Source organism: Pseudochaenichthys georgianus, chromosome 3 (genome assembly GCF_902827115.2).
Source record: "Pseudochaenichthys georgianus chromosome 3, fPseGeo1.2, whole genome shotgun sequence".
Classification (NCBI taxonomy): Eukaryota; Metazoa; Chordata; class Actinopteri; order Perciformes; family Channichthyidae; genus Pseudochaenichthys; species Pseudochaenichthys georgianus.
In genome coordinates this window covers 48,511,151-48,520,174 of record NC_047505.1, presented here as the reverse complement: position 1 = coordinate 48,520,174, position 9,024 = coordinate 48,511,151, and the positions used below count along the sequence as shown (strand labels likewise).

The 9,024-nt window shown below is 40.5% G+C and overlaps 1 long non-coding RNA gene across 1 annotated transcript; it reads right to left on the bottom strand.

Moving 5' to 3' along the window:
• Positions 1-7,658: 7,658 nt before the first annotated feature.
• Positions 7,659-8,460, bottom strand: LOC117440465 (uncharacterized). The gene is made up of 2 exons (XR_004551275.1): positions 8,139-8,460; positions 7,659-7,850 (listed from the first exon to the last, which is right to left on the bottom strand). It is a non-coding gene; the product is annotated as an uncharacterized lncRNA (long non-coding RNA).
• Positions 8,461-9,024: the final 564 nt, after the last annotated feature.

Sequence of the window (9,024 nt, the reverse complement as noted above, 5' to 3'; positions counted from 1 at the left end):
TATTGTTCAAAGCACACAGCCTATCAGTGTCACAGCCTCACAGAGGATAGCTTTGAGGACCTTGGCAATTACACCGTTTACAACAGGCTCCCTTAACAGCTCCCATGTAGAGATTGAAGGATGGTAAAGGATGAGAGTAGTTTGGCTGAAGGCTTTCCAGCTAATTAAAAGTCTAACGCAGCCGCCAAATGACCATTAGGATTCATTTGGCTTGTATGCAAAAATGGCAGAGATGTATATCTCATCAGGAAATGGGCGCAAGATGAAAGCAGCCAACATCAAATGAGCCATTGCTGTGTGCCGCCAATCATTTGCGTTATAGGCAACCTGTACCTGCGTGTACATGCTAACAAATTGTTCAGCTACACAAACTACATCAAAGGTAATCATGCACTTTGTTTTCATATGAATATGTAATAGCTTAAACAGGCCTAGAGCAGAATGTAGATGAAAAACAGCAGCACATATCTCATTGCTAACAGTAATGATATCTGCAGTGTAATCATGGAAATATGTTCTAGCTATAAAATCTCATATATTATGAATATCAAAGCATTTTTTTATTTTGGACATGATCTAATACCAATGTTCTCCTTAATCTGGTTTTATTCTTTATGACGTGTTGTTCCCCGGCTTGTAGTATTTATTTATGATTGGACACTAATAGCATGCTGCAACAATGAGACAGATGTGTATGGGCTGAGGAGAGATCAAACCTGACGTGTAGCTTTTGTTTCTGTGAAGCCTTTAAGTCAGCCTTTGCATTCAGTCTGGAAAACGCCTCTCCTGGCTAATCCTACTCTAATTGCCGCTGCCCTTTAACAGGCCACAAACTTGGTTCGATTTAGCACCAGCAGTAAGATGATTTAACCAGAGTGGAGACAGAAATATCAAGGCGGGGTTAGCATTAGGAACAGAGGAGCGTCTTTGTGCAGTGTTGCTCCAGGGAGAGACGGAGAGGGGGGGTTCAGTATGCTCTGGACAGCCATCCTAATTATCTTTCCCAGAGATGAGGTCACATTCTTCATGGAGAGACGAGCTTGTTATTAACAATCTGCAGACAAACAAACATGCTGGCTAAAAGGCATCCATTCAGCACCAGCCCTTGAGTGTTATGCGTCAGTAATAAAGACACACAGTATAGTAAACAAATAGAAGATAAAAACAATCTTAATATTTAGGCCATCAGAGTTTAAAACAATAAACCAGATTATTCTCATTTCCCTCGAGGCGTGCAGGACGATGATATGATGACACAGCGGGCAATAATGCCATTAGCAGACTATTATTGTTATTTGATGTGCGTTAAGCAACCCCTCTACAGATGGCTTAGTAATGTTCAGGGGCATTAGGCTGTTGTCATGGTGAACACAAAGGCTCCAGCAAACTGGTGGAGGAAATTCGTGTAATAATAAGCCTTTCTTATCTTAATGGATTTGTTTCGAGTAATGTTAAATGATGAGCACACAAAGCAAACAGAAGATGTAAGCTACATCAATTCAAATGTACATATTTGTTTGACGTTCTTCGTGATGTCTGGTGTACTTAGAACAAATATGATGATACTTTATGTTGTACAAAGACATATTTTCGTGTTAGATTTGGATTTTTTCACAACACTTATTAGATGGTAGCCAACATTTTTGAAGGGCGTTCTTAATGTCCAATCAGCAGGAAGCAGATGTTAGGTCCTGCCCGCCTTAGTTACTGCTACGGGTGGGTAGCACGCCACCTATAGAAATTAAACTAATAACTATGGCAGAATGATCCATTAATATAGTCATTTTAAAACAAACAACACATGTGTTTCACTAAGACATGGGAGTCAACACACACAACCAAAAGGCTAACTTGAGGTCACTTCAGGACAGAGACACGTTAGTTACTGACTTTGATATTCTAGCCCCTTTGTTCCAGTCGATGTTCCACAAAGGAACATGGCTTTTACTGCTAATGTAAGTGCTACGCTAGTCATGCTAGCTTACAATGGAGAAGATAACCATATATTCAATTGGTCAAAGGTCTTAAAAAAAGATCACACCATGATCATCTTAAGATATGTTTACACTGCTTTAGTATGTTGACACATTTTAAGAATGAAAGGCTTGCCATTAAAGATGCTAAACTATAATTTGCTGTTAGCTGTCTAGTGAAGTGTCGAATCCAAAGACTGTATAACATATAGACATTGTCTCCCACAGGTTACTGAAAAACGGTTGTGAAGCTCAAAGCTGGTGACTGACTTGGCATTGATGAAACTAAAAAACTCCTGGCTAATCCTAAATTGGGCAGTGGTGGCGAAGTCCATAGGGACTTGGCTTGGTCACCAGTTCAAGTCCCAGCAAGACCAAGTGCTACCAAGGTGTCCCTGAGCAAGGCACCGTTCCCTACACTGCTCCCCGGGCGCCGTTCATAATGGCAGCCAGAGTTGGGTGTAATAATATTACATTTGTCGGTAACGGAGTAGTGTAACGCGGCTTTTTTTTATATAATTCAGTAATCACACTACAGTTACTAACATTGCCCCGACACGCGTTACTTCGTTACTTTTATAAAATAATCACACTCACACTCAGACAAGAGGGGTTTCCGCCGCAGGTTTATATACATGTAGGCCTATGTAATCTGCGCGATTTGCGAGACCACATCTCCACGTGCAGTGCTGCATAAACATGGCTGAGTCTTCTCATCTGTAAACTTCCTCAACGGGGCCGCTCGCTCTCTTTTGTTGATCACCCTCTCACGGGTGAACAGTTCAATGTCCCGCTTCAGTGTAGGAATTCTGCCTTATCTACCACTTTAGTTTGACCATCTCTGTTATATGTAATATGTAATATATTACTTTTTTTTAGTAACGACCCCATGTCTGATGGCAGCCCACTGCTCCCAACACTAGGATGGGTCAAATGCAGAGAAACCATTTTGTTTCAAAATACCTGTAGACTATGTGATGACAATAGAAGTGAAACAATTAAATAATAATTCCGGCAACCTAAAATGCCACTCGCAAGTAATTTAAAGCAGCAACACCCTTTATTTATGCTTTACTTTAAACCTTATTCAATTGGTGAGAATATACAACACCACCACTGGTCACGAATGGGGAGATGATCTGGAGACCAAATCTTTTTTGGAGCTGTCATTTTAGTTTTTAGCTTTTAACACATGGGTCTATAAAGCTTGACCTGCTTTTGGATCCCTCCTCAAGTGACCAGGAATTGCACTGTTGTGTTTTTCAGCATTGGAGGTTGACGATACAAGCCTTCTCTGCGTCATGGTGATCCGCCTACCTGTGACATGCTACCTGATCAAACTAAACATATAGTGTATGGATGTCCCCTGTATTCACAAAGGTTATCTATTAAAACAAAGCAACAGCACCTATGAAAGAGAGGAGATCTGGACTCGTGCGGCTCCCATCACACGTTAGCTTTCGCACCAATTTGTATTTTCTTATCAAATTTGATATTTTACACAGCCCTCCCGTCCACGCTCACAATAGGAAGAGCTGATTCTGCTGAAGGTCACCTCGACATCCGAGCTGAATGAATGACATTTCGAGTACAATTTCCTATTTTCCCCTATTTTCTTTGAAAGGCTCTACATGTACCACCATGCACACACACATTAGTAACCGTTAAAACACACACTCATACTGAAGGCTTTTGGAAAACTCTTGTGTTTTACTGCATTGAGTTTTACATCGCGTAATGACCTGGCAGAGTCACTCTCTTCCATATTTGAAACACATTAGATACAGAAACTCTGCAAACTGGATTAACTCCTCCAATGCTTATCTATAATTTAAAGAAACATGTGTATAAGTTAACAACATTCGCATAGGAGTTTGGTTTACAGCATCATAATCCTTACATCATCTAGTGCTTTTTAAATGAATCCACTTGTATAGCTGGCACTTTTGCTCCTGTTATTATAAGATGGTATTTCTTGTAACCCCATTGCAAAAGGACATGTCTCTTCGTGCTCCCATCCAGGATAATCAAGTCATCCTCGTCCACATGCCTCGCCGTATCTCTCCTCCAGCGCCGTGACCTTTATCTTCAGCTAAATCTTATTTGCCTTCAGGACTTTATAGGGTTTTCCACTCATTTATAATCTATTTGCAGTGTCCCACAGAATTTTCATTGCTATGACATTTGACAAAAAACGTAATGGTAAGATATTTCAGTCTCTGTGTTCATTCGGGTCGACTTTGAGCGAATCCTTTTAGGAGCAGTGGGTGGATGGATTGTGAGCAGCTTTGAGCCGGGGACATTTTCCACATTGTTCAGAAAGATTACCTTTTTGGATGTGTGCTCCATTAAGCAGCGTAATCACAAAAATGCTCTTGTCCACAAAAACAACCTTTGTGCGCTCGTCCATTAAAAGGAGAGTCTAATTGACCACATTATATAAAGATGATTCACCGGTGCTTTTCATTTTTGACTTTTCTCTTCAGATGACAAGATGACTTTTTCTTTCCGAGCAGAAAGGCAGTGAGTCAGTCAAACACAAAAAACACATTTCAAAAGACACCAGATGAATTGTTGAAATCATTCAGTTGCTCTCTAATGATCTGGTCTCTTAATGTCCAGTTGCTATCAGGCTTTAGTAAACACAAATTAAAGTCCTTATGGGCTCGCACAACCTGCTATATTTGGAAATACACGGTTAAAATGCATCACAGACATTAGATTTTATGTTTTCTGAAAGCCATTATTTGGTGCAAGGCTACCTACAGTATGGTGTTAACTAGCTTAAAACTAGCGGCACTACTTTACTGTTTCTTCCTGTAACTTTATTTTTCTATGATGAAAAATAACTTTTCAATACTAGGATCACTTTATGAGTATTACTTACATTCTTTACAACAACAAAAAATGAAAATCTAATGCTAGTAGTCTAATGCACTGTTATGTCATAATGTCTTTTATGATGCCTATAATGTTACGGTTTTACTTCAAAAACTAAAAGGGGTCAATTAATGTATGTGTTATGATTGCAGCATACTATAAGAACACAGTCCAGCACAGCTCCACCCTTAAACTCCTCAATAAAATGTACACATTTCCCACAATGTCCACAAAAACCGTGCACTTTGAGCATGGATAAAGATAGCTGTTGTGTTAGGGCTGATGTATTGCATTACATTTTACAATTGTGTACCTTACACATTTGACATACTGTATAGATTAGAAAGCCACATATGTAGATGCTATATTTCACATCATTCCCTTGTTGCTGTAAAACGGGAAGTAAATCCCGGTAGCGTGGTACTTCTCTTGAAACCTTCGGCGTTTGTTTAAATTAATGTGCTCTATCATTACTTAGTGATTATGATTATATGACATTGTGCTGATGGTGTATAGTAGACCATGTCATTATGCTGTTAGACGGCTGAGCATTCCCTACTTCCTTTTCTTTCTGTTTCAAAGCTGAAGAGGATAGTTAACCCTGCAGAGAAACAAAAGGTCAAAACGCAGTGAACAGGTTTATCATGCAAAATGGTTCTGTTCCAGACATGAAAAACGAAATCATATTATTAAACTACTACAACTAAAGCGCCCTGATACTGAAACCCAGTGTCAGCGAGAGGTCAACACCACTTATCTTAAAGTGTGTAGCTCATTGAACGAGCCTTTTTCTATTGGTGTTCAGTTAACTGTTCATAAACCAGTTTTTATGAATATATATATAATTTGAAGTCGTAATAAAGCAACCAATGCGTCTCTAAACAACCCCAGATGCATTTCTGCACCGCAGTGTGAATATCATTATGTCTGTAGCCTGCAGTTGTGGTGATGGGGGGGGGGGGGGGGGTGGAGGAGGAGGGGGTGGTGGTGGTTGGAATCAGTGACATTCTTCAAGGCCAGTGTAAGATTAAAGAGCGGGGCTGCCGTGCCTCTGATCATATATTCACAGAAGATACCCTGTGCAGAACACATCTTTAAAGAGAGGCTCGGTGAGAACAAGAGCACTACTTGTGAATATTTGTGGCAGCCCATTATACATTTCACATACTCTATTACTGAGTAAGAAGATTACACCCCAGAGAGGTTTTTTTTTAGTTACCCTTCTCATTTTCAGTTTTTTTGTTTATTGGCACAGTCCTGTAAGCAGCTGCCTCCGGTGGCACGAGTTTGTCCTCTGTGATGTTTTATGTGTGGAAACGTCATGGATCGAGGTTTGGATTTAGCCGGAAGAGCTGTGTTTTCTCCCTTTTTTGTTTTGATCATACAGAATCACTGCAACATTATAGCTTTATGGCATTGAACTCAAAGAGCACTGATAAAGACAAAAACAGCCTTGGGCATAATGTGCAACCGGGAGCATTTATGCAGAAATGAAAAATGTCAATAGTGCTTCCTTCCATAATATCGCCTATTTCACTGGCACATAACACTGGCATGTGACTCGTGGACATAAATTCAGCTTGCACAGTACAGTAAAGCGAATAATGATTAATATAACTTTCATCTCAGGTTTGCTTCACTTGGTGTAGCCTTGGGCCCTTTAATAGTCATGGCGCAGGGGGAAGTAATAGCTTGCTTTTCTGCATGTCCTTCAAATGAAATGTTTCTCATTGGTAGATATATTTTACATATATATATTCATAAAAACAGCTCCTGGAGAGGCGCAGAAACTGGCTGAGCTGCTGAGGCTATTAATCTAATAATCAAGTGTTTCAGGTTGCTCTTAATTCAATTGTCCCTCTTAACATTTCCCAGCTATGTCAATCAATACGCCTGCCTTTAAAGCAACAGAGGAGTTATCCATTCCTGCGCCATTAAAACATCAATGTCTCATTTCTGCTAAATGGCACAGGAAAGATAATTGGCATATGTGCATGCATATTAATTAACTGATAATGAGACGATAAGGCCCCTCTCTATCTGCAGATGTGGAAACACGAATCAATTGGCAGTGAAATGGGCTAAAAATGTGCTTCTTTTATCCCACGACTGAAATTAAAAACCTATTTAGTACCACGTTTTTCCAACAAAGTGCTTTTCATTTATCTTCTCCAGCACATTATTCAATCACACTTTCCATTTGTATAATGGTAATATTTTCATGTAATTTCCCTCTGCCTCTGAGATGAGTATTTTTGATATGGCTTTGTGAAATGGCTATTCCATTCCAGCTCCATTCACTGGCTGGTAATAAACTTACATCCTATATTTCAGATTAAATGTCTTCAGCAAATGGAGCCGGCCTCAGATGTCTCACAGCAGCGTGAACAGATCACTTCTGCTCCCTGGTGGCGGCACAGGGAACTGCAGCAGTGCTCGCCCATGCCCCCTGGTGGCAAAAACCATAAAATACTTGTACCATTTCTTTTAAACCTAACTCTTGGCAGCATTTCCTATTTTTCTGTGTAAAGCACTCACTCTCTGTGACTCTGTGTCTGAGCTGCAAGGTACCCACAGCTGAAGCATAAGCTGACTATCTTAAAGGGTTGCTGTGTTAGCCTGCAGCACAATTGGAAGCGTTTGAAAGAGTGTGTTGTAACTATCAGCTCTGACCAGAGGTGTGTGAGCGCATCAGACGATGAACATATATAACGGCTGTGGAAACAAACAAAGGAAAGAAAACACCCTCGAGGGCCGTAAAAAGATCTAAACAGAGGCTTGAACAGAATATAAAGGCAACACAGGTACAGAACACAGTATTGGAATGGGTGTATTCAACACAAAAACATTTTCTCGAGTATAAACATAGCTAGAATTCTTCTGGTGTGTGTTTTAGTGTGTGTTGCTGGCCCAGTTGACACACAGGTTGATGGACAGTAGTGCAGCGTCGCCTCCTCCTCCTGCTGACAGGCCCTCCTTCACCCTGGACAGGACAATCTGTACACACAGCGACACACACACAGACCATCTCAGTCACCACACAGCCCATTTGTCATGTCAGATAGCCTCAGAGAGACATGGCGGTCAAGTTACAGAGGTGATTGTATCAAAGTGACCCCAATGCGATGGTCATAAATTGCTCTCTTTATGGCACGGTACCGTAATCTCGTTCCTTTGAAAGAATTGCAAACAATGAAAGGTCAAAGTCGGCTGATAAGTAAAATGAGGAGACATTTTAATGTGAATTCCATAAAAAGGAAGGAGCCAAACTTTTTTATTTCTTACTTTGAGTAGAGTGAAGGATGAGTTGTAAAGATAGCAATCAGCTTGCATCGTCCATTTCTTCATTCTTGTCCTCGTCTGTATTCCCATTCGTTTCCGTTGTGGCTTCTTCTTTGGTGGAAGTGGAAGTCTTTGGCCTCTCCTCTGGCTTTTCAGAAGGGTCCACCACTGTAGTGCCCCCCCGGCTCGTGTTGCAACCCATGGTTTGGCAAGAAAAAAAGACTAGTGTGCTGAGTAGTCGTGTAGTGTTGAAGAAACGGTCGAAACCTTAAACCTGTGTGAGTGTTGTGGGCTAAGGTGCCTTTGTTCTCTATGGCAACCTCAAGACTTCCTGTTGAGTTTGACTGTTATTCAGAGAGTCTTTGTCCATACCGCCCTTTTTGTTATTACCTCCCAGGCAACATTGGTTGAGAATTAACTCGGTAGCGTGCCGAAGCATGGTTACAGATAAACACTGAAAGGGTTTGTGTGTCGATCACGGCCACGGTTACCAACAATGGATGTGCTGGGAGTTTCTGCTTCAAATCAGTCAGAGGAATTTATTAATTCTGCAGATTCTTATTTTCAGGTCTCTGGATACACACACCGTACATCATTAGTTTGGTAAACACACAGCTTTGTATCAAGGTGGAATGGGAGAAATAAAGCTGAACATGATATTTAATTTGTAGATTATACTATATAAATGATGTGAGAGTCCCTTGCTCATTAGACAGTAAAGACAGGTTCTGTGCTTCTCATTAGCTTTTCCTAGAGTGAGGCCATGACACTGAGTATATAAACCAGAGAATAAAGATTAAAGTGGACATTTAACAGAGTCCAGTCTATGCTTGATATGTCTGTGGCAATTTAAGAATACATGTTAATATTAATTCAACAAAACTGATAA